Here is a 27,428-nt window from a genome sequence, read left to right as displayed (position 1 = left end):
ATGTACTGTGTGCTGAGAAGACTAATGAGAGTATTTTCTCTTTTGTATGGGAAATAAGTAAACATCCACTGAGGTCACAAGAAAAAGAAAATAAATGTTGATATAGTCAGAAAGAGGCACGAGGTAAATGATAATGAGGAATTCACGGTAAATATTAGAGTTAGAAATGGCAGTTTTGTTTTGTAAATAAAGAAAAGCAGTATTTTTAAGTGGAGAATAAACTTGATACATCGACTTTATGTAGATAGCATATTGTAAGTACATCACACTGAAATATATTCACCGCAGTGTTATCCCGATCCACGATAAAATTATTGTTCTTTTTTAGACAATAAATTCTACTTAAGCTGCTCTTGGGCGACTGCAGAGTACCACTTTGATAAGACGAAACGAAATAACGGAAAAAAAGGATGAGTGTCACTTATTAAGGAAATAAGCATTTACCTCTTTTGTTCGTTCCTTTAGCAGATTTGAAGTCTTTTCGGGCTGTCATTACAGTCAAATAAATGGAGGAACTGTGATAAACGGCGCACCTGCTGACTTAAAGGAAATTATCTGTCGTAAAACTGCAACGGAAACATCAAATAGCTCTGTACGGCAGCCGACAAACGCCGATGTCCACTTCTGTTGTCTGTAATGTTTTGAAACTGCCACGCCCGGTGAACGGACGCCCTAAATAATTTACGTTCGGTGTCAGCAGAGTTTTTGTTTCTTGTCTAAACGTGGGGGAAAACTCCGTTCCAATAAACAGAATTACAAGGCGTTTTCGGTGTTTCTTGTGCTGTCAGACAGGAAAAATACTGAGAAACAGCGTAACAAGTACCGCATTTAGTAATTAAATTATACATCCCTCTGTAGGATGCGTCAGTACTGAAAACTGTCGAAGTTCTCCTAGCACGTTTTTCAATCCGTTCCAGTTCAAAACTGAAGCTGCAGTATAGTGTGACCAACAAAGTTCATGGTAACCTGAATAAACATAATGCACTTCTTAGGCAAACGAGGGCCCCTCTCAGATGCCCATGTGTTAGTTTTATGTTCTTAAGTAGAGAATCCATAGTTTGAAGTTGTGTAACGTGATAGAAAAGGTGTAAAAGTAACGAAAAATGCTTATAAAGAACAATTCTCATTTGTCACCATTGAGTTCATTTCACTGTCCAATTGCGGCTGATGTTAGAATTTATTTCATGTCATCATGTGTGTGTACGGCTGCGGGATGTAGAATGAAATCTGTTTTTTCTAACACATATAGAGGGTGGTCACAAACAGATTGAAATGCTTGTAATGGTGTTACATGGGAGGCCGTGCTGAGTAATAATTCAAATGGTTCAAATGGCTCTGAGCACTATGGGACTTAACTTCTGAGGTCATCAGTCCCCTAGAACTTAGAACTACTTAAACCTAATTAATCTAAGGACATCAAACACATCCATGCCCGAGGCGTAGCGGTCGCGCGGTTCCAGACTGTAGCGCCTAGAACCGCTCGGCCACCACTGCCGGCGAGAAATAATTATTAAGGAAAAAAAAAAAAAACAGTCTGCCAGAGACGGTGCCGCTAAACGTGTTCTTCGTTTGGCTCCCTTAGGCCGAACAAACGTATCTTTTGGTCGCCTAGTTTAAATTTATCACTTCCGGAAAGGGTATATTTTAACTGGTAATGAGCATTTAAACGAGAGGTAACTCAAGGATCTACGAATGTCTGTGCATTACCGCATTTTAGCACTAGCGAGTGCCTGAATTTTCGCACTCAAAGACCTGATTGGCTAACCCAATGCTAATTAAATCGGAAACGGCGTAACGTATCGAATTTTTTTCTTGACAATTATTTCTTAGCTTAGTCTATCCTGCAACACCCCTACAAACTTTTCAGACTGTTTATGACCACCCTGCGTAAGTAATTATATCAGCTGAAACTTTAAAGCCTCAAAAGAAGCTGACAGAGCATGAAAACATTGCAGTAGCCACCAATCAATGCAATTTTCTTCACTTTGACGCCATCTATCCTCTAAAATCAATGAGTCTAGTTTATGCTGTGTGTCGCACCATGAAACAATGCCCGATTCCAGAGTCTGAAAATCGCTATCTGGATTCGAGTTCTGCTGAACTGTAAAGGTATGATAAGTCAAAAGTAAGACAATAATTCTTTCTGTCAACAAAATGATACAAAAAATGTTCAAATATGTGCGAAATCTTATGAGATTTAACTGCTAAGGTCATCAGTCCCTAAGCTTACACACTACTTAACCTAAATTATCCTAAGGACAAACACACACACCCATGCCCGAGGGAGGACTCGAACCTCCGCCGGGACCAACCGAAGTGATCGGAGAAAGAACGGTTATACGGGAGCTATGGCGACACTGAGAAGACAAAAGTATATCACCTTCAATAGGACTATCTATGGTTAAGCACTGTGCTGTTCAAACCCACATACGAGTTGATGATTTTTTTTAAACTAATATGGATTTATGCTTCAGAACTTCCTTTAAGAGGAGAATTAAATATATATAAAACGTTACATGAGCGTTTCATTGATCGACAGTTCTCAACTCTGGATATTTTAGATTGACACTTACAGCATTCTTGAGCATGACTTAGTTATGACAGTCCAGAATACTTCCAACTGTACTAGGAAATGAAAAGAAGAAACGTTTGAATTAAACAAAGTGAGTTAGAAAAACGACTAACACCTGAGTCCCGATGACTGAACTGGCCTTCATGCCACGTTCCTTCCAAATGTATGTAGTGTTCTAAATATTCAAATTCATGAGAATGTAGTAAAGGAAAGTCATTCTTTTTGAAAAGCTGCTCACAAAATGGTTCAAATGGTTCTGAGCACTATGGGACTTAACATCTGAGGTCATCAGTCCCCTAGAACTTAGAACTACTTAGACCTAACTAACCTAAGGACATCACACACATCCATGCCCGAGGCAGGATTCGAGCCTATGACCGTAACAGTCGCGCGGTTCCCGACTGTAGCGCCTAGAACCGCTCGGCCACAACGGCCGGCGGACGAAATACAGACCTCAATATGTACTGTCCCCACTGCCAAGTCCGAAGAAATCCCATTCACAGATATGATGATGGCTGGTAATAGATTCTGTCTTTTCGCTAAAGCAGAACATCACTGCCATCACTTTTCAGTCTAATTAGACAGTCATTAGTGAATAATATTTATTTTTATTTATTTGTTGCACATTTAATCTGACGCTTGACCACGAACAACACATACCAGAGATATTACAAAACCATTTACAGACATAATAATAATAATAATGATAATAATAATAATAATAATAATAGTGAACCCCGTGGAGTCCCGGGAAAAGAATAGGCCTCCGGTATGTTCTGCCAGTCGTAAAAGGCGACGAAAAGAACAAACCACGAATAGGGCTAACCCCCGTTTTAGTGTGATTAGTTGGTTCAGGACAGAACTAATGAAGCCTTGGACAAGCGCTGTCATGGTCGGGGACGACGCTTGAACCCTATGCCCGCCCACAATGGTAACGACACTGCTAGCCACACGGAAAATGATTTAAATCCAAATAGAGGTGTTTTGCAGGATATGCTTCTTGCAACCACTCTAGAAGGAAAACAAAGACAGAGGATGAGATGGTCAGATGAAGTTAACCGACACCTCATGTTCTGTTATTACCAAGCAACAAACCTAGGAACCAGCACAACTGGATACAGATTACAAATATACACAACATTTATTACCAGATACCCAGAATTAAAATTTTTAACAGAACAACGACTAGCTGATCAAATCCGTGTAGTAATAAAAAATAACAGGATACGCCAGTCAGAATTAGAAAACATCAAACAACAAGTACAACAAATACTGGAACAAAATAGTGTGCAATCAGAAGAAGAAGAAAATACAGTAATGGAGTTAAACATCCCAGAGCAAACAAACAAAGAACAACACGCATCAATTAAATAATCAGAGGAAAACTAAATATTAAGACAGCCACCAGAACAAGCACAAATAGAACACGGAGTGACACACATGTTAGATATAGAAGAAAAATTTCAGCTGACATATATAGAATACAAAGATACGAATACAGACATTAGACCATTCTTGCATAGACCACCAAATAACACACAAGTCGAAACAACAATAACAACTATTAACACAATCATACACAACAAAATAAATGAAAATACAACTATGGAAGAGTTACAACTACTGGTTTATATAGGAGCACTCACTACACTAAATATACACACTAGGCAGAGATCAGAACCAACCAACACACAGAAGAAACCCACAAAACCAGCATGGCAACACAGGCTTCAGATCAGATTAGAAAAACTGAGAAAAGACATCGGACAGCTAACACAGTTATAAGAAATGAAATTTCAGACAAAAAACGGAAAAGGTAGGTAAAATCTCACAACAAGAATAGATAGAGCAATTAGATGAAAAGAAGCAGAAATTACAAGCATTGGCCAAACGACTTAGAAGATACAAAAAAAGTGAAAATAGAAGGAAGCAAAACCAAACATTCAACACAAACCAAAAGAAATTTTACCAGACGATAGATAACACACACATTAAAACAGACAATTCACCAAACATAACAGACATGGAACACTTCTGGAGCAACATATGGTCAAACCTGGTACAACATAACAGGCATGCACGATGGATACAAGCAGAAACAGACACATACAAGATGATACCACAAATGCCTGAAGTGATAATTTTGCAACATGAAGTCACCTGAGCAATTAATTCTATTCACAATTGGAAAGCCCCTGGAAAAGATAAAATAGCAAATTTCTGGCTAAAGAAGTTCACCTCAACACATTCACATGTAACTAAATTATTTAACAGTTGCATTACAGACCCATACACAGTCCCTGATACACTTACACAAGGAATAACTTATCTGAAACCTAAAGATCAAGCAGACACAGCAAACCCAGCAAAATATCGCCCCATAACATGCCTACCAACAATCTACAAAATATTAACTTCAGTCATTACACAGAAATTAATGACACATACAACACAGAACAAAATTATAAATGAAGAACAAAAAGGATGTTACAAAGGAGCACAAGGATCTAAAGAGCAACTGATAATAGATGCAGAGGTGACATATCAAGCTAAACCTAAACAAAGGTCGCTACACTACGCATACATTGATTGTCAAAATGCTTTTGATAGTGTACCCCACTCATGGTTACTACAAATATTGGAAATATACAAAGTAGATCCTAAATTGATATAGTTCCTAAACATAGTAATGAAAAATTGGAAGACCACACTTAATATCCAAACAAATTCAAATAATATAACATCACAGCCAATACAGATTAAGCGTGGAATATACCAAGGAGACTCATTAAGTCCTTCTTGGTTCTGCCTTGCTCTGAACCCACTATCCAACATGCTAAATAATACAATTTATGGATACAATATTACTGGAACACACCAACACAAAATCACACATTTGCTATACATGGATGACCTAAAACTACTGGCAGCAACAAATCAACAACTCAACCAATTACTAAAGATAACAGAAGTATTCAGCAAAGATATAAATATGGCTTTTGGAACAGACAAATGTAAGAAAAATAGCACAGTCAAGGGAAAACACACTAAACAACAAGATTACATATTGGATAACCACAGCGACTGCATAGAAGCGATGGAAAAAACAGATGCCTATAAATATCTAGGACACAGACAAAAAATAGGAATAGATAATACAAATATTAAAGAAGAACTAAAAGAAAAATATAGACAAAGACTAACAAAAATACTGAAAACAGAATTGACAGCAAGAAACAAGACAAAAGCTATAAATACTTATGTTATACCAATATTGACCTACTCATTTGGAGTAGTGAAATGGAGTAACACAGACCTAGAAGCACTCAATACACTTACACGATCACAGTGCCACAAATATAGAATACATCACATACATTCAGCAACAGAAAGATTCGCATTAAGCAGAAAGGAAGGAGGAAGGGGATTTATCGACATAAAAAAACCTACATTACAGACAGGTAGACAATTTAAGAAAATTATTTAAAGAACGAGCAGAAACTAGCAAAATACACAAAGCAATCACTCATATAAATACATCGGCTACACCAATGCAATTTCATAACCAATTCTACAACCCTTTAGATCACATAACATCAACAGATACGAAGAAAGTAAATTGGAAAAAGAAAACACTACATGGCAAGCACCCGTATCATCTAACACAGCCACACATCGATCAAGACGCATCCAACACATGGTTAAGAAAAGGCAATATATACAGTCAGACGGAAGGATTCATGACTGCAATACAGGATCAAACAATAAACACCAGATATTACAGCAAGCGTATTATTAAAGATCTTAATACCACAACAGATAAATGTAGACTTTGCAGACAACAAATAGAAATAGTAGATCACATCACAAGCGGATGTACAATACTAGCAAATACAGAATACCCCAGAAGACATGACAATGTAGCAAAAATAATACATCAACAACTTGCCATACAACATAAACTATTAAAACAACACGTTTCCACCTACAAGTATGCACCACAAAATGTACTGGAGAATGATGAATACCAATTGTACTGGAACAGAACCATTATAACAGATAAAACAACACCACATAACAAACCTGACATCACACTCACCAATAAAAAGAAGAAATTAACACAACTAATCGAAAAATCCATACCCAATACAACAAATATACAGAAGGAAACAGGAGAAAAAATTGAAAAATACATCCAACTAGCTGAGGAAGTCAAGGACATGTGGCATCAGGATAAAGTTGCATTATACCAATTATACTATCAACTGCAGGAGTCATACCACACAATATCCACCAGTACATCAACGTAATACTGCTACAACCAAACGTATAATATATACAACTACAAAAATCTGAAATTATTGATACATGTTGAATTACCCAAAAGTTCCTAAATGCAATGTAACATATACCGTGTAGTTAAAAGGAAGTCACGATTGATCAAGGCCCGTGTCACCTTCCATTTTTAATCAGACATAATGTCTGAGAAAGGAAAGATAATAGTGATAATAATATTTGACACTAATAATGATAATAAAAATAGACCTTAATACCGATTATAACAATCGACACTAATAATGATGATAATAGTTAACACTGATAATAATAATGAAATTAATGTTGTTCTTGTGGTCTTCAGTCCTGAGACTGGTTTGATGCAACTCTCCATGCTACTCTATCCTGTGCAAGCTTCTTCATCTCCCAGTACCTACTGCAACCCACATCCTTCTGAATCTGCTTAGTGTATTCATCTCTTGGTCTCCCTCTACGATTTTTACCCTCCACGCTGCCCTCCAATACTAAATTGGTGATCCCTTGATGCCTCAGAATATGTCCTACCAACTGATCCCTTCTTCTAATCAAGTTGTGCCACAAACTCCTCTTCTCCCCAGTCCTATTCAATACCTCCTCATTAGTTATGTGACCTACCCATCTAATCTTCAGCGTTCTTCTGTAGCGCCACATTTCGAAAGCTTCTATTCTCTTCTTGTCCAAACTATTTATCGTCCAAGTTTCACTTCCATACATGGCTACACTCCATACAAATACTTTCAGAAACGACTTCCTGAAACTTAAATCTATACTCTATGTTAACAAATTTCTCTTCTTGACAAACGCTTTCCTTGTCATTGCCCATCTACATTTTATATCCTCTCTACTTCGACCATCATCAGTTATTTTGCTCCCTAAATAGCAAAACTCCTTTACTACTTTAAGTGTCTCATTTCCTAATCTAATTCCCTTACTGTCACACGACTAAATTCGACTACATTCCATTATCCTCGTTTTGCTTTTGTTGATGTTCATCTTATATCCTCCTTTCAAGACACTGTCCATTCCGTTCAACTGCTCTTCGAAGTCCTTTGCTTTCTCTGACAGAATTACAATGTCATCCGCGAATAGTGCCACCTTCAGAATTTGAAAGAGAGTATTCCTGTCAACATTGTCAAAAGCTTTCTCTAAGTCTACAAATTCTAGAAACGTAGGTTTGCCTTTCCTTAATCTAGCTTCTAAGATAAGTCGTAGGGTCAGTATTGCCTCACGTGTTCCGATATTTCTAGGGAATCCAAACTGATCTCCCCCGAGGTCCGCTTCTACTAGTTTTTCCATTCGTCTCTGAAGAATTCGCGTTAGTATCTTGCAGTCGTGACTTATTAAACTGATAGTTCGGTAATTTTCACATCTGTCAACACCTGCTTTCTTTGGGAATGGAATTATTATATTCCTCTTGAAGTGTGAGGGTATTTCGCCTGTCTCATACATTTTGCTCACCAGATGGTAGAGTTTTGTCAGGACTGGCTCTCCCAAGGCTGTCAGTAGTTCTAATGGAATATTGTCTACTCCCGGGGCCTTGTTTCGACTTAGGTCTTTCAGTGCTCTGTCAAACTCTTCGCGCAGTATCATATCTCCCATTTCATCTTCATCTACATCCTCTTCCATTTCCATAATATTGTCCTCAGGTACATCGCCCTTGTATAGACCTTCTATATACTTCTTCCAGCTTCCAGCTTCCTGCTTTCTCTTCTTTGCTTAGAACTGGGTTTCCATCTGAGCTCTTGATATTCATACAAGTGGTACTCTTTTCTCCAAAGGTCTCTTTAAGTTTCCTGTAGGCAGTATCTATCTTACCCCTAGTGAGATAAGCCTCTAAATCGTCACATTTGTCCTCTAACCATCACTGCTTAGCCATTTTGCACTTCCTGTCGATCTCATTTTTGAGACGTTTGTATTCCTTTTTGCCTGCTTCATTTACTGCATTTTTATATTTTCTCCTTTCAATAATTAAATTCACTATTTCTTCTGTTACGCAATGATTTCTACTAGCCCTCGTCTTTTTACCTACTTGATCCTCTGCTGCCTTCACTACTTCGTCCCTCAAAGCTACCCATTGTTCTTCTACTGTATTTCTTTCCCCCATTCCTGTCAATTGTTTCGTAATGCTCTCCCTGAAACTCTGTTTAGTCAGTTTATGACTAATAATAATAATAATAATAATAATAATGCTAGTAAAGGGCATTATGAATGATATACGTTAGTTTGGTACATTTGAATACACTGAGGTAACAGAAGTCATGGGATAACGATATGCCCATAAACAGATGGTGGTAGTATCGCGCACACAAGATGCAAATGGGCAGTGCATTGATGGAGCCGTCATTTGTACTCAGCTGATTCATGTGAAAAGGTTTCTGATGGGAATTAACAGAATTTGAACGCAGAATGTTAGTTGAACTAGATCCACAGTGTCAAAAGTGTGCCGAGAATACCGAATTTCAGGCATTGCCTCTCGCAACAGATAATGCACTGGCCGACTGCCTTCACTTAACGATCGAGATCAGGGGCGTTTGAGTAGATTTGTCAAGGCTACCAGACAAGCAACACTTTCTGAAATAACGGCAGAAATAAGCGTGGGACGTAGACGAACGTATCTGTTAAGACAGCACGGGGAAATCAGGTGTTAGTGAGCTATGGCAGCGAACGACTGACACGAGTGACTGTACTAACAGCAGGACATCGGCCGCAGTGCCGCAGTACCTCTCTTGGGCTGGTGACCATATCTATTGGACCCTACATGGCTGGAAAATCGTGACCTGGTCAGATGAGTCTAGATGTCAGTTAGTAAGAGCTGGTGGTAGGGTTCTAGTAAGACGCAGACCCCACCTAGCCATGGACACATGTTGTCAACAAGGCACTGTGCAAGCTGTATTTACTCGGAATGGATTGGGCTCTCTGACCAAACTGAACCGTTCATTGACTGGAAATTGTTATTTCTGGTTACTTGGGGACAGTTTGCAGCCATCCATATACTTCATGTTCCCAAACAATTATGGAATTTTTATGGATAGTAATACACCATGTTACCAGGTCACAATTGTTCGCGATTAGTCTGGAAAACATTGTGGGCAATTCGAGCGAATGATTTGGGGACCCCGATCGTCCGACATGAATCCCATCGAGCATTTATGGGACATAATCGGGAGATCAGTTCGTGCACAAAATCCTGCATCGGCAACTCTTTCGCAATTATGGACGGCTGCATAGATAGCATGGTTTAATATATCTGCAGGGGACTTCCCACGACTTGTTGAATCCATGCCATATCAAATTGCTGCCCTACGCCGGGCGAAAGGTGGCCCGACACCATATCGCCGGCCGAAGTGGCCGTGTGGTTAAAGGCGCTGCAGTCTGGAACCGCAAGACCGCTACGGTCGCAGGTTCGAATCCTGCCTCGGGCATGGATGTTTGTGATGTGCTTAGGTTAGTTAGGTTTAAGTAGTTCTAAGTTCTAGGGGACTAATGACCTCAGCAGTTGAGTCCCATAGTGCTCAGAGCCATTTGAACCATTCGACACCATATCAGGAGGTATTCCATGACTTTTGTGACCTCGGTGTAAGTGCGTGGTATTATAGAGGTGAAGGGATAAAGGAAGAAGACAGGACTGCAGTGACAATGAAAGTTGCTGTTAGGAAAGAACAGAATATAAACAAAGAATTCTGACAACATGCAGGAGGGAAAAATTGTGGGGGAGGTGAGTTTGACGAGAGTGAGCCGTAGGCTAGTGTATGGGAGAGATGGCTATTATAATAGGTGGGCCATTACATGACTTTTGAAGTTTAGAAGGAATTTAATTTCTCTGATTTTTTAAAGGAAGATTGCTCAAAAGTCTGGTTCCTGACGTAGATAAAAAAGGCAGTGTTATGTGATGGTACAGAGATGATTTTATTTTGTTGAGAACGAATATTTCTGCTGTGCTGTTCAGATAGTAGGGTAAGAGTAAAGATGAATAAAGAGCCAGTACAACAATTGAACATAAGATAGAGAAACCATAAACTCTATACTTATCGGCACTTAGCCATTATAACTGCACGTAGGCAGAAGTGATATCGTCGAAATATCGCACACAAGCATTAATCGCTTCTTCTACCCTACGTGAGCTTTCATACCAAAATCCTTGCAGAATACCGTCAGCATAATCAAGAATGGGAATTATTAGTGGCGCCCCGAGTTTCTTCTTAAGATCGAAAGGAAATACTTTTTTTATATTTCTGTGGTGAATGAAGTCACGCTGACACCTTTTTACAGACTGCAGTTGGGTGTTCAGTCCAGCCTGACTGATGGTCCAGAATTAATATCAAGTTATTTTCCGAAGAGGAAAAGACTATTTCCTTGCTGTTTAGGAAGAGTGGAAGAAATTCTCTTAACTGCGTGTTAAAAAGCTTTCTGAGAGCGACTAAGATTCCTTGCGTTTTAGATAGATTAAATTTCAAATTTATATACTGAGACAACTCAGATAAAGCAAGTAAATCAACAGTTACATGCTGGATGGTTGTGCGCAAGTTTTTTGGACTTGCACATAGATATAACTGAAGCTCGTCAGCGTATAGGTGATATTTGCAGTGGGAGAGAGTAGCTGGCACGTCATTAACAGGTAACGAGAAGAGTATTGTGTCAAATACCGATCCTTGTGGGACCCCTGATGCCAAATCCCTCTGTTATTACTTTTTAGCTCCAATCATTACACACTGTCGTCGGGATGTAAGATATAGTAGAACTATCGTACAGTGCTTGAAGAAAAATTTTGACTTGTGAGTTTAGAAAGTAGAATGTCAAAGGCAACAGTGTCGAAAGCTTTGCTGAAATCCAAAAAGTACGTAACAGTCGCTTGTTGTTTGTCCGTGGCTTGTTTAAGTTCATCATTCACTTAATAAGAGTGGTCGTTCTAATTGATCTGCTGTCGCATATACAAGATAACACTCTCATTGAAAACTTACTCGCCTGTGATAAGTAGCCAACAACACACACGTGGATGAGCAGTCGTAAACGGACCACATTGCCGAAGATTTCTGCACATAGTATTCGATGGCATCGTCTTTTGACAGCTGCAGCGAGGGCATCCTTTAGTTGGTATGAGCATGTTGTTCAAGTTTCTTCGAGTACGTAACATCAAATATAAACCATCGACAATCGTCTTCATGCTGCTTAGCGGCATCTTCTGAATGCCGAACTTTTATCATAAATTGTTGTGCTAAGCGTTGAACAACACATGGACAAACAACTGTCTGTCTGACGACGTTTGTGCAGTTTTGAAGTTTGTCCTGCCCGAAATTTCCTAAGGGTCCTTCAACGTTCTTTGTCCGGTAAACCTGCCCTTGGCCCCCATTGTTTCAAGTTCGCAATCCCTCATTTCTTCTATCACTCTTATAAAATTAACTATTGTCACCTCTGAAATATCCAGAACAACCGCCAGGAAACCCTTCAACTGTTCCACTGCCCACCATGTTTGTTTTTACAGAAGGTAAACAGTGAAACAGTGACAGTGACAGTGGCAACTCAATATATAGTGTCTGACAAATGAAGATGAGTAAAAAGAAAATGCAAGTGAAACATCGTATAAATAGAAACACACACACACACACACACACACACACACACACACACACACACACACACACAGAATTAAATAATTTCAGGCATAGAAATAACAAGTTTTTCAAATCGTAATTTTGGCTTAAACAATTTATCTACTTTAAGGTACAAAACGGTCACTGTAGAAACACAACACAGCAGAAAAACCACACCATGTGGTAAAAAGGTATGAATTCATAATTTGTGTTTTTACAGATATCTGTAATTACGATTTAAAAACTAATAGCTACATGTATAAAAACAGCAAAGAACACTCTTTATCTTTAACAGATGAAAAATAGAAGCCCACTGAAGATGCTGCAACTGCAGTGAAACATGTTTGGGTGAAAAACAAAACTGTGTTTTGCTGAAGGCGGACCCTACCTCTACTAGATGTATTGGCTGATGCCATCTAACGGTGAAAAAAGCGAACTGTAATCAAAATAGTATCCATGTGCTAGTATTTTACAGAGTGAGTGTGTTATGTTTGGCTGAATTGGCATACGTATTTAATAATATTGGGCTATTTTGTGGTATGCTATTAAAGCAATTACTTGTTCGGAAACTGACCATTCTTCAGGCCAACAAGTTGTTATGACGTCAAGCCATTCACCCTCGGTCTCGTAAACTGACGTAAGGCGGGTAGAGAGCTGTGCTGACTACATACCCCTCCGTATCCGCATCCAGTGACGCCTGTGGGTTAAGGATGATACGGCGGCCGGTCGGTAATGTTTGGTCTTCATGCGTGTTTGGGATGAGTTTAGTTTAGCTTTAAACTATTCACCCGTAATGGTAACAGATTTTAATTGCAATATTAGAAGGATTTTTTAATCCTCTTTAGAAGATATAGCTACTAATAACTAGAAGCATCAAACATTTACACCCTCAAAGATATTTTGCTAAAAAACTGTTTAATTTACGAATCTTGATTTACTTTTTCAACAATTTTACAAGTCAGATGAACTCATCTTACTGCCGCTTTGCTATAGCGGGAACTTGACATCTTTTCTCGATAAAGATAGTAAAGTTTTTGTGACAAAACATTACAGCAGATGTCATGGTCTGTAGTATTTGTAAATCTCGATTGTTTTACGATCATAATTTTTTGTTATTATCTCTACATAAATGTACAATGCAGGTACCAGTCAATTAGATTATAATTCTCATTTTGCTATTTTCAAAGTTTTGTTTTTTAAAATTACTTCAGCTATCTGTGATGAGGAAGAGAAGTGTTATATAAAGAGGTACAATATGCTTTTACAATTGTGATATGTAATGTATGTTTGAGTAGGAATCGCTACTAGAATGTAGTTTTTAGATCATTTTCAGTCAGTGTGAGTTGGTGGAACTGTATTCAGATGACAAATGCAATGTGGAAAAGCAAATGGAAAGAGGAAGTCAAGGATGGAAATCTTCCTTAAACACATCCCAATGCTACAGGAAATTGCTTCTTCTGTTACGTTATTATATCCTAATTAAGAATGACATTTGAGGTCTGCGACTCCGCATGTGTCCAAAGTAAATGACTCTACCGCTTAATGAAGCATAGCTGCGTCAATACGCTTGGGCTTTGTATCTGGCTTTGTAGTTACATTCAGGACGAGAGATAGCATCGTTCTAGCTATGTAGGAGATAGAGTAGGATACAAATCTTAGCAACAGTTCCCCTTAGAAAAAGGAGACAGAGGGCATACAAATATCCTGAACATCTTGACAGATTAAGACCTAACGTAATGCGGCGAACGACAATGCGATAATATACAACACAACTTCAACTGAAAAACCAGTGAGGTCTCTTGAATAAGTAAGTCACATAGCACAGCACCCTTCTAATTATGTAGATTACAACTATTCCTTTCACTAATTTACATGCGCAAGAAATGATAATAAACCGCAAAAGACAAGACTATTAATCCTGCTGCCATCTTCATGAACTGCTTGCAGATACTGAAAAGTCTTAAGTTATTATATCTGTATTGATGTAAGCTGCCCAACAGAAAGTATTTTTTATTTTCTTATTTTGTTGCTGTGCTAGTATCAGGCTCATGCCCATTTTCAGCGGCATCTTGTAAACAGAAACACATTTGCTGGTAACATTAACGTAGTTATTAAATTATGTGACTGGATAATCGGCAGACAAACTTTTGATGTTGTGCATTAGGCAAGCGCAATGGGCTTCACATCAATGTATGTCTTTGGTATGTATATAATGCCACTGAAGACAGATATTAGTCTAGCAATAAAATAAGGAACTAAAACAAAATGCACGCTCTGTTGGAGATCTTAACGTCAATTTATGTGCAATAGCATGACATATTTTCAAAGTTTCATTTTCTTTGTGTCTTGTGCAGAGACTCAAAATTTCTTTGTAATTCTACATGAATGTTGCCTTAAGTTCTCTCGCTTTCTATTAAGTTCCAATATGTATATCCTTATATATACTCATGATATACTGATATCCTTCTTCCTACTCAAATAGGCCAATTCCGGTTTTTGTATCATGAAAATGACTGAAACTGATATTTCTGTATTATCGTGTTACTATCACTTCGGACTTCGGACCATATAATTCTATAAGTTTTTCTTTCTTAACTTTTTATGTGTGCCGTATCAAACTGGTAGGCTTCCGGCTGGTGGCTGACACATTTTGGTGACCCCCACTGTCTTGGAATCGTGATGGCACAGTGCTTGTATGTTAGATTATTGATGGCCTCTAGAAGCTGCCCGAGTATGGTTTTAAATATTCCGAAATAGATACGAGTTATTAAATTTTCATATAAAGCAACTGTGCGAGCAAGTGAACTGAATAAATTTAAGTCAGTTACTGCAGCTGAGCTGTCCCGTTTCATCTTGCTATGATATCCTCTAGTGGGATCAGGATATAAGAACTACAACTAGTGGATCACTACCCAGCAACAGGTCATACTTGATTATCATATGTGCCTCAGAATTATTCGAACAAATCTAAGTCTTGCAAGCTCATAATTTCAGTTTTAGCTCCTTTCAATATCTATTCGCAGAGTCAGTCGAAAGCTCCTGAAATTTAGTTAGCACAATACGATATTGTAGTGCCTGTGTTATTCCGAATGACGATGCAATGTACCTTTGGACATGCATGCATGTCCCAAGGTATAGGCACGGCGGTGGCTACAGCCGGGAATATATATGGATATACGAGTACAGGTTGTAGACACGTGGTTGACGACATATGAAAGTTTACGTGTGGCTGTGAATCATGCATGGATAGCCAAATGGTAAGGCGACCGCTCGCGATAAGTGGCACAAATTTCACTGTCGTCATTCCATTCTGTAGCTGATGGTTGTCCATATTAGCAACTGCGAGTACATTTAATGTAGTTAGCATGAGTAATCGAATACTATCTGGTTGTTTCTTTTGTTTATGTGCTATTTTTTGTATTTTCCACTCCTTCTGTAACAAACAGAGATACTTGGAGTCTTTATAGTGACTTTTGTAAGAGATTATTCTAGAGAGAGCTAATTGGAGTGATGATAACTTATTAATTGCAAAATGATGTTTTCCACGGTAAATCCGTTACAAATCGGAGGAATGCTTATTTCCTTCGAAATTCCCACCGTTTCGCTGCCGACAGAGACAACTATTTGTGGAAGAGCGACGAGTGCAGTTTGGTTAGGCACGCCGTGAGAGCTTAGCGGCACCATCGGTGAAGTGTATCGCTGCACGGAGTCGCCTCTGTCATTAAGTCAAAGAGTTTTATAAGCCTATTCATTGTGCCCAGCAACGGCAAAAAAGGGGCGCGCGTCCAGCACGTAGCAGCTAGAGGACTCGCAACCTTATCATTAAGACAGGGATTACATTTGTGGAGGAAGAGACATTACGGGAGAGGGGACGCGGACTTATCATTATCCTGGGTTCTACTTTTTGTGGCAGGACTGCAACTATCCGTTCAGAATACGTCGTGTCTCTGTCCCAGTCCTTTGTCACTCGGCAGCGCAGCACGCTTCGGTTCGAGTCCCACGGCTACAGACACCAAACTAAAGTAAGTATTTTTCCTTCCTACCCATTGTAAGGGTCGTGCGTAAGTAAGTTATTACAAGGGAACCTCTAATGGTGACGTCATCGAATATGTTTGTCTACAGTTGAGAAATGAGTCTAGAACTTTCGTTAACTACTTGTTGCCGAGACGATCAAGACAAGGAATAGCACCACCATGGTGATTTGAAAGAGCTGATGTGATTCAGGCGCCCAGCTTACCATACTTTAGTGAAATATCGGAAAAATGTTGTGGATTATTTTATATATCCATGTAACTGACCTGGCTCTTGTAAAACGAATAATTTCAGAGGCTTAACTAGAGAACTTGTTGCTGGAGTAATCGAGCCTTGAACAAGTATAGTGCCGAGTACAGAGGATTGTAATAAAATAATTAACTATAGTTAAGATTTCAAAAAAAATGGCTCTGAGCACTATGGGACTCAACTGCTGAGGTCATTAGTCCCCTAGAACTTAGAACTAGTTAAACCTAACTAACCTAAGGACATCGCAAACATCCATGCCCGAGGCAGGATTCGAACCTGCGACCGTAGCGGTCTTGCGGTTCCAGACTGCAGCGCCTTTAACCGCACGGCCACTTCGGCCGGCTGTTTAAGATTTCAGTGAGAAATAGTAGTTAGCAGGTCAGACACAACGAACTGGCTTATGATTTACATAAAATATATTCTCAGTTTCGAATACGAACATCCATCAGGTTTAATTGGAATGACGATCATGGACATTTGTGCAGAACCGGGACTCAAACCCGGATTTCCTGCTTTACGAGAGCGATCGCCTTAACTGCTTTAGCTATCAAGTGTACGATTCATAACCAGATCCAAAATTCCATGTGTCGTCGTTCCTGGGTCGTAATGTGTAACACACATTATATAATTCCCGTACAGATGCAGATAAATACGGTATTGTAGTGCCTGTGTTGAACGATGCAATGTACTTCGGACATGCGTGTATCGTTCTTCTCAATAACCGGCCGGAGTGGCCGAGCGGTTCTAGGCGCTACAGTCTGGAACCGCGTGACCGCTACGGTCGCATGTTCGAATCCTGCCTCGGATATGGATGTGTGTGATGTCCTTAGGTTAGTTAGTTTTAAGTAGTTCTAAGTTCTAGGGGACTGATGACCTCAGAAGTTAAGTCCCATAGTGCTCAGAGCCATTTTCTTCTTAACAACACAGGCACTGCAGTATCGTATATGACTCTCTGTTGTTTGATGTATCTGTTCCCGCTTTAGTCTTTAGGTAATGGAAATTAGTGTATCAACAAGAGAATTGAAAATAGTACTGATCCTTGTACAAATATACCCGTATTCGTAGTCTGGAACAATGATCTACGCTGTTGCAGCGGCATTCGACCCAGAGGTTGCCAGTTCGGATCCTGGTGAGCGAAGAAAGTTTAATCACCATCATTTAGCCACAGGAGAAGGAAAGGTGTTGTTGTAGAGTTCCTGGTCGTTACACTATGCGCCAGTGCCATTGGTTACTTTGTCAATCTCTTTTCACAGTGTCCTACAGAATGAGGGCATATGATAGTGAAGATGTCCAATCGTCCTTCGGGTTGGGACTTTCTAAGTTTAGAGACTCATTTGGTGCTGTTTGAGAGAGGTAGTCTGTACGCTGTGTGGGAGCTTCATCCCCTCTTTATTAACTCTTATCGTCGTCGTCAGCAGAAACACTACACTCATTCATCACAGTAAATAGTTACATTTAAGGCGCAACACATGCTTCGCAAAGGAAAGCTACCACATATGTAGATGTATTGTTGACAAAAAAGATGGATTTTGGATACAGAAGAACAGTACCTGCAGGAACTATTGGTAATATCGAAGGCAGTAGAAGAACGCTGTGGGAAAGTAAGAATTCATGAGGCCAGATTCAACAAACACATTTAAATTCGAATAAAAGTCTTTCATTCGTAGGAGAAAAATATGAGACCCAAAAGCTCTCAAAACTGAGTTTCAGAAAGCGTGCAACGCAATACCAAGAGCATCTGGTACAACAGCAGGAATAATTTAGGAATAGCACGCATCATCACTTGAAAACCACACACGGAAAGAACTGAGAAATAGATCAATAACGAAACACAGCTAAATTTAATGACAGGAAACGCTGTAGAATTCCCTTAAGGTCGTAGAGAACTGAGATGAAATAGACTGGGGCAATATTGACGGGCATCTAAATGGCTACATCATCAACCTACGACACTTGAACCTCCGCAGATACGGAAATGCAATCTATTGGTAATAATCATGGAAAACAGACAATCCATTGAACATCGTGATTTATGTGTGTCGGTATACGCTTCAGATATTTCTATTGCTTGCTGGAATGAGTTTCGAAACACTTCATCCGGCCGGAGTGGCCGAGCGGTTCTAGGCGCTACAGTCTGGAACTGCACGACCGCTACGGTCGCAGGTTCGAATCCTGCCTCGGGCATTGGTGTGTGTGATGTCCTTAGGTTAGTTAGGTTTAAGTAGTTCTAAGTTCTAGGTGACTGATGACCTCAGAAGTTAAGTCCCATAGTGCTCAGAGCCATTTGAACTAATTTGAAACACTTCACATCCCGATACATTCTCAACAAAAATATACTTCAACAGCTACTGCTTTTCCGGTAATTTTTGCGTAGACGTAGCCGAGCTGTCTACAAGCATGACGTTATACACAAACATATACTTATAGTGTCTGACGTCGAACGAAAATCAGATAAACTTAACATTTGCATTCCTTGTATTCTTCACCATTTAGTATATTTTTGACCTTTATATCAGTTGAGTCTAGTTCTCAAGTTTGTATAATAAATATATCTGTGGTGGTATTTGAACTCTGTCGTGATTAATACTAAAGCACAATATGTACGGAATACTGAAGGCAGCAGCTCATGAAGCATAGATGAGTGTTTAGCCCAGAATTCGTTTACTCATCTATATAATTAACTGTTGTATTATTATATAAGTTTTTCCTGTTCGAAGAAGCGTGGATGTAGTAATAACATATAATGTCACTGAGAATCCACCGCACTTGAAGATGGAGCAACAAGTTCCAAAACATCGCTATATCTAAGTAAATAGAAGTTTTGTGTGTCAAAGTGGTTTTTGCACACATTTACCTTCATTTACCACAGTCGTGGGTAGATAGCAATGAACAGAACTAATTTCGAATTTTTATTCGGAAACCTGCGCCATTAGCTTATGTGAATACGTGGAACATACGGGCCTTTTAATCTTTGACAAATGTCAGTCTTTGACATAGCTTGAAGATACAAGCCAGTAAGGACTGGTAGTGAAAGCAGATCTCCCTGATACTCTGAGAAATCATTCGACTTTAAAAACCAACTACGCTGGACTTGGGGACATATACTCACCCCTAATTGTTGCGAGCTTGCGCTTGCAGTGGCGCGAAAACGTTCTCACTAAATGGACACCTATCTGCCAGTGTTCACAACGATTAAATTAAATTGCTTTCATGGTGCGGCGTAATATACACAATCCACCCCCCTACCTCCGGTTTTGAAACCTTACTGGATGATCAGCTAACACAGAAGGCTTAACCGGACTACAAAACGATATGTTACATATTCCTCTTTTCCCAGCACTTGTTAATCTTCTCCCTCTGTCTCCTGTTTCTTTCTCGTGAGCCGGCCGCGGTGGTCTAGCGGTTCTAGGTGCTCAGTCCGGAAACGCGCGACTGCTACGATCGCAGGTTCGAATCCTGCCTCGGGCATGGATGTTTGTGATGTCCTTAGGTTAGTTAGGTTTAAGTAGTTCTAAGTTCTAGGGGACTGATGACCTCGGCTGTTAAGTCACATAGTGCTCAGAGCCATTTGAACCATTTTATTTCTCGTGTAAATATTAATTCTGATTCTTGAATTTCTTGTTCTTGCTCTTTTAGGCTCCTACACTTGGTGGCAGATTGAAGGTGTGCACCAGACAGGGACTCCAACCCAGAACCTTCCCTTTCGCGGGCCTAGTTCTTTCTGACTGAGCTATCGATTCGCGACCCACAAACCGCCCTCAGTTTCGCTTCCGCTAGTACTTGTCTCCCACTTTCCAAACTCACAGAAGCTCTCCTGCATACCTCACTGAACAAACGCTTCTGGAAGAATACAGCGGAGAAATAGCTTAGCCACAGCCTATGCCAGAGTTCCTGATAACTTGCAATGCTGCTGCCAGCGTTCAGCTGCGAAGAGCATACGGCTACAGGTGAAAACAATAGTCATCCATAAAACTATGACAACACTCAGACGTTGCCATAGAGACGTATAAATAATAGCGTTACATGGTTGGTTCAAGTAGATGTGCGAAGGTGCCGCGCCGAGTCTCCTGCAGCTGCCAAGTATCGTCTTCCCCCGACTGTTCTACAGGAGCTGAATATTTAAATCTGCAGCGGAGAGTTCCCAATTCTTAATCTCCCTGGTAAAGAGAAACTGAGTCAGACCAGGTGCCGAACCTAGCTTGTTGCCTTTGGTGGGCAATACCCTTACCCAGTGAAGTATATTGGCACGACTCTTAACACGCCCCCAAAAAACATTTTTCTCATATTTCTGTTAACTAGAACACTGTAGGAAACTTTTTCCCGAAATACAGAAATAGTTCTAGAGTTAATCTGTTTTATGTCAAAAAATTTAATATTCGCTTTACCATTGCCTGTGATGTTATGTATGTGTTTCGATGAAATTTTGATTCATTTCTCAGAAAATCTATTATTTTTCTTACGATATACTTTTCAGGTGTCTCTACTTTATCCTGTGAGGAGCTCATTTTCAAACACTCATAGGCAGACATGCAGCCTGGGTTTTCAACTGTACAACAATTTTGTGTTCTCTCTCTTCAAGTTATTTAAACTCCGTAAGTTTATTTATATTTCTGTGTATTTTGAGATATGTCTGATATTTTTCTGGAATTTTATTTTCATTAAAAGTTCTTAGGCCCATCAAATTCACTTACGTCTTTAAAATATTCATTTCGATAATTTCTTCCAGTTATTTTCTCCAAGTATTGTAAAATCTTCTGTTGATCTCTGAATACCAGCTACTTACATTTTTTCTTAAATACTTTAAACATAAAGTATCTTAAAACATTTCTTTGACTTACACACGTTTTAGTTCATTGGTTAAGTTTTCCCAAGTTTTTGCTTTGCATTTTGTATTTCTTTGATGGTACAAATTACTTTACTGTGAGAAAAAAGTCGGTAAGTAGTTTTGCCTGTTGTCTTACGTTCTGCAGAGCCAAATGTCATGTTTTAAAAATCACTAAACGGTAATTTGTTGTTTAACCTTTTTAGAAAAATTATGGATTTGATTTTAATTTACCTCATAACGGAATACTCACTTACTGAGATTGTAATTATCATTCCATCGTATTTTGTGAAGGTATACCTCACATTTCGTTGGTATTTAAAAATCGTCATTGTTCTCCGCCAAGTATTGCTATAAATATCTATTTCTTTATTACGTCCGGTTTCAGTCTTCAGACTATGATTATTTATGCTGTATACGAAACAAAGAGAACATGAAATTCATTTTATATTTATCTGTTGATGAAACACTATCTGGTGTACATGCACACTAAAACTCACACAATGCGATGTCACATACTCACATAAAACATTTAAAACAGTGCACCGATCGACGTAAACCTTAAGGCATCGAACATTATATACTCCATCATAAGTAAAGTTTACGTCTTTTGAGTTGTTAAGCAGCGTCATATTTCCTTCTAAAATAATCGACGTTTCGACCCCTCTGCTGGGTGCTTCTTCAGGATGTTTCGGTGTCCACTATTTCTAGAGTGTTCTAGCAATAATGGACACCGAAACATCCCGAAGAAAAGTCGATTATCTTAGAAGGAAATATGACGCTGCCTAACAACCCACAAGACTTTAACTTTGGTGACAACGGCCACGAAAGCCTGCAGACTTCCATCAGAATTCAATGAAAAAATGCGACACAAAGTAGGAGGACTGAGAGTGTTCATACTTACAACGAAATACTTAAGTACGATGCAATTATACAGTTTGCCTGTTATCATGTAGTAAAATATATTGCATTATCAATAATATAATATAACAAACACTTTCGATTTCCTTGCTGTGTATAGAGTCCGGTTCTAACATTATGAGTGGGGGTACTCAGCATACTGGCGACTTCACATCTGATGTAATCAGCGAGTATTTGCTATGGCTTGAGCCGTCATTTACTGTTGTGATTTCCACAGTTTGTGCCTAATACCATTAATAGTTTGCTATGCATACAACTATATCGCTACAAATCGTCAACCAATATACCAGAGACTAAGTTCAGTATTTCCCTTCAGTAACTAGAACCTAAAAGTTACTTCGCATAATTATTACGTTTAGCCAGTGACTTCTCATACATATGAATGTACTTTTTTGTACTTCACTTACATTGAAACTAAAGTCTATCCCTCTAAGGTCGCTATAAATCGAATGCAATGTGCATATAAAACGTAAGTTCTTATTAGAGTACACAGACGAAAATAAATAAGTATAACTCGCTGCTCATTTACTCTTCATTACTTATAACGCTAATACTGTAATACATATAATATGCTATCGCATACAACGTATAGAGTGTTAGGTTTTTATATTTGCCTGTTAGAAATAGTTATAAGAGGCAGTCAAATGAAAACGAGATAGGTGGAAAAACAGTAAGTAAACTGTTTAATTATTTCAAACGTAATCGCCATAACTGTTGGTATGTCTATCTACTGTGAGACAAAACGGTCAACGCCTTCATGGAAAAATGTCTGCGGTTGCCTACTGATCCAAATTTGTACCCAGGCGTGCACATCTTCGCCCCAAATCGACGGCCACGAATGTCTTTCTTCAGGGCCCCAGATATATAGAAATCTCATGGGAGAGATTGTATGGAGAATGTGTAAGTGCTTCTCAGTGAAACGTCTGCAGTGTAGTCAAAACAACCTGCGAGCAATATGGCTGCCAGTGTGTTGCCAAGGTTGTTTAGACGACGATGCAGAAGTTTTGTCTGGGAAGCCCTTGCACATCCTCCATACAGCCTCATTCTCTCCCCATGCGATTTTCATATTTTTAGAGCCGTGAAGAAAATCATTCATCGCCGCCGGTTTGTTTTGGCTGAAAAGGTGCATGCCTGTGTACAATCATGGTTCTGATGGTTCCGTAGGCAAACGGCCTTGCCACAGCAGTAACATCAGTTTCCGTCAGATTAACAAAGTTAGCAGTGTCCAGCTTGGCTAGTACTTGGATGGGTCACTGTCCGGATATTTCGAGTTCTGTTGGCAAGCAGGGTGCACTTTTCACTTGTGAGGCCAATTGAGGAGATACTTGACTGAGATTGGCAGCCCTGACGCCGGCTGCGAGCGCTTTTCGTTTGCTGTATTACAAGGTAAGTAATTTAGCTAGTGATTAATCGTTTTTGCTGTATATTCTATATTATTTACTTGAATTAGTGTCAGGTAGACGTGATAAATTGAAGGATTCAGTTTTTATTTGCGTCTGAATAAGATAAGCAAAGATTCTGTTTAGGACAGGTTCGCGTGCACGCAAACGTTTGTTTACATTTTTAACTGACGTTAAATACGCGAAATTGTCAATTAAGTCAGTGCACAATGCTCAGTATTTACGTTTATTAATGTCATTTAGACTCGATACATTGAAGGTAGAGGTTTTGATACGTTTCATTAGGAAAAGTTATACTGGCAGTGAATTCTAACCTCACTTGTATACGTTTAACTAGCGCAACTTGCGATTATTAACAGTTAAGCAAACGTAAAATACGTGGTAAATTAGTGTTACACTACAATATCTGACTAAATCAGAGTTACAATTCAACTTCTGAGCCCTTCTTACATACGGTTTAGTTAGCAGAAAGCTAAAACTCACCTCGCCGTCTGCTTAAATTCCTTAGCTTGTTGTGGGCTTTAGTGATCGTGTACTGTAAGCCCATCGGTTCCTATAAAGTAGAGTTCGTATTTGTGCTCTACATTCTGAACTCTTATTGTTAGCTAAAAGTTTCGTTTTGTACCTGCATCTGCCAGTGTACAATACTCAGCATTTACTTTCATTAGTGTCATTTAGACTCGGTAAATTTAAGGTAACGTTTTTTATAGTTTTATTAGGTCATTTTCGCGTGAACGTAAACGCTTGTTTACATTATAAATACAAGGGATAATCAGTAGGCGGACCTTTCTGTAGGTTACTGTTTGATTCGTTAATAATGTTCTCTAGATAGCCCCTAGCAGTTTACTGTGGGTCACTGTCTCATTCTTTAGTATTCACTAAATAGCTCCTAGCAGAAGAATGAGCACCAGATCTTGCTTCTACCACACATTTTTATTGTTTTTAATTGTTGAGAGTCCTTTCTGCCAAGTAGAGTGTAACTGTTAAACTTGTGTGGCAGTAGGTCTGTCTTATAGTAAATGAGTTAATATCTAGTTGGATAGGGACTTTGTCTGTTGTGTGCGGACGCAGGAGGAGTTGGCCACAGTCCAAACGCAGCTGCAAGCTTTGTTGGCCACAGTCAACAAGCTCCAGAGTGCCACCTGCAGGTGCGGCGAGGATGGAGTGCCTGGGGCAGCCAGTGCTGTACTATAATGTTCGGGGGGGGGGGGGGGGGGATATCACAGCACTGTCACTGAGCCGACCTCTGGTGCGACTGAGCCGGCTGACCCACTCTCTCCTCAGTGTGGGTGGCGGACTGTGTCGAGGTCTCTAGCCTCAAGGCGAAGACTGCATGGAGGAAGCAGGCTCCTGCCAAATCCCATGCACTTTGTTAATAGATTCAGTGTGCTATCTGATGCTCTGGGGGATTCTGAACCGGATCAGAATGCACCTTCTGCCAGGATAGTAGCCGTTCCTTCAGCAAGGTCCGGACAGGCACGTGGGGGTAGGGGTTTGTTAGTTATTGGGAGCTCCAATGTTAAGCGGCTCATGAAGCCCCGCAGGAACATAGCGACTAGAAGTTCAACGTTCACTCGGTGTGTTTGCCGGGGGGCCTTGTCCGGGATGTGGAAGACGCTCTTCCGGCGGCTATCGAGCGTGCGGGGTGCAGCCAGCTGCAGATCGTCGCACGTGTCGGCACCAACGATGCCTGTCGCCGGGGTTCCGAGGAAATCCTTGGGTCCTTTCGACGGATGGCTAAATTGACCTCCATCTCTCGAGGAGTGGAAGCCAAGCTGACGATCTACAGCATCTTACCCAGGGTGGACTGGGGTCCACTGGTTTGGAGTCAATTGGAGAAACTAAAACCAGAGGCTCCGTCGACTCTGTGACGAAAATGGTTGCAGATTCCTCGACCTACGCTATGGGGAGGAAGGTTGTAGGACGCCCCTCGATATATCAGGGGTGCACTACACACAGGAAGATGCTACGTGGGTAACACAGTACTTGTGGCGGGCACATGGGGGCTTCCTGAATGGGGTGACTTCAACAGAACCAAGCGTAACTTCAGTTGTGCCCCAGGGCGGCGTAATAGGTCCACTGCTTCTTACGATTTACAGAAACGATCTGTTTGATGGTGTTGACAGGTGCATTAGACTGTTTGCCGATGATGCTGTAGTCTACAGGAAAGTAGTATCACACGAAAGTTGTGAACGAATCAGTGAGGATTTGCAGAAAATAAATGCGTGGTGTAATGACTGGCAGTTCTCTCTCAGTATTAGTAAGTGTAACCTACTGCGTATAACAAGACGAAAATCCCACATTAGTGTAAGAGTACAAAATAAATGCCCAGTCTTTGGAAGCGGTAACATCCGTCAAGTATCTGGGTGTGACTATTCGAAATGATCTCAAATGGAATGATTAGATTACACAAGTAACGGGCAAGGCGAACTCTAGATTTCGGTTTATCTGTAGAATCCTGAAGCGATGCAGTCCTTCATCAAAGGAAATTGCTTACAATACGTTAGTTCGCCCAGTCTTAGAGAACTGTTCATCTGTCGTACCAGTTGGGTCTGATTCAAGAGAATGAGAAGGTTCAAAGAAGAGCAGCAAGATTAGTGACTGGTACATTTAGCCATCGCGAGAGGGTTACAAATCTAATAGAAAGTTTGAAGTGGGACACACTTGCAGATAGACGACGCACTAAACGGAAGGGGCTCCTCACTAAATTCCGAAATCCGATCTTCGCCGAGGATGTAGAGAATATACTATTACCACCAACTTTTCAAATCGCGCAATGATCAATATCCAAAGATATGGGAAATTAGAGCTCGTACTGAGGCGTTCAGACAAACGTTTTACTCTCGCGCGAACCGCGAGTGGAACAGAAGGGGGGGGGGGGGGGAGGGGGGGAATATGACATTAGCGCAATTTGTGCCCTCCGCCACACACCGATTGGTGGCTAGCGGAGTATATATGTAGATGTAGATGTAGCGGCACCAGTTACGAAAATAGACAACGGCCTCGCGAGCGGTGTTCTGATCACATGCCTTTCCGTATCCACATCCGATGAAGCCTAAGGGCTGAGGTTGACACGGCGGCCGGTCGATACCATTGGACTTAAAAGCCTGATCAGTCGATGTTTTTTTTTATGATTCCGTTGGCAACCGCAAACATTTTGCCACGAAGGCGTTGTCCGTCTTGTCTCAGTGGGAGGAATGTATTAACAGTCATGTCGATTACTTTCGAAATAACAAAAAAAAAAAAAAAAAAATACTTACGTCTTTCATTTGTCCCATTTTCAATTGACTGCCCCGTATAAATTTGATATACAACACGTAGAATCGTAAGGATATTAGTCGCTGGAATCGAAGTAAGCTGTTTTAAGAGTTTTATGTGAGCATACGTCAACATGTTATGCAAGTTTTCTTGAGCATTTACACCAAGTAGCATCGTATTGACATTTGAATATGAAATGCGTTTCATCTTTGCTCTGCTTTGGTAGATAGGATATTTGATGACCCGCTGAGGGTCGAAATGGTTAAAATGCC

This window comes from Schistocerca americana, chromosome X, assembly GCF_021461395.2.
Source record: "Schistocerca americana isolate TAMUIC-IGC-003095 chromosome X, iqSchAmer2.1, whole genome shotgun sequence".
Lineage (NCBI taxonomy): Eukaryota > Metazoa > Arthropoda > Insecta > Orthoptera > Acrididae > Schistocerca > Schistocerca americana.
Note: the sequence above shows the minus strand (reverse complement) of the source record.